Below are 272 nucleotides of genomic sequence, written 5' to 3' on the forward strand. Positions count from 1 at the left end.
ATTTGGTGAAGATTGAGGGGAGTTGGTGGAGTGTGCCCCTGAATTGTAGGACTCCTGTCTGCTAGTGAGAACAGCATTTCCTTCATTCATTTACTCATCCAAGAGATCCTATTTTGGTTGAAGATGTGAAAATGAGCTAGACACAATATCTTGCTACAAGACACAGATGGTGTGAGGTTTAACTAAATAAGCAATTATAAACATATGTTAAGAACCTTTAGAGGATAAACCAGATTCTGCTGGTTCTGCAGGTCAGATACAAGTGAGGGCTT

This window comes from Mesocricetus auratus, unplaced genomic scaffold (assembly GCF_017639785.1).
Source record: "Mesocricetus auratus isolate SY011 unplaced genomic scaffold, BCM_Maur_2.0 Super-Scaffold_6730, whole genome shotgun sequence".
In the NCBI taxonomy this organism is placed as follows: Eukaryota; Metazoa; Chordata; class Mammalia; order Rodentia; family Cricetidae; genus Mesocricetus; species Mesocricetus auratus.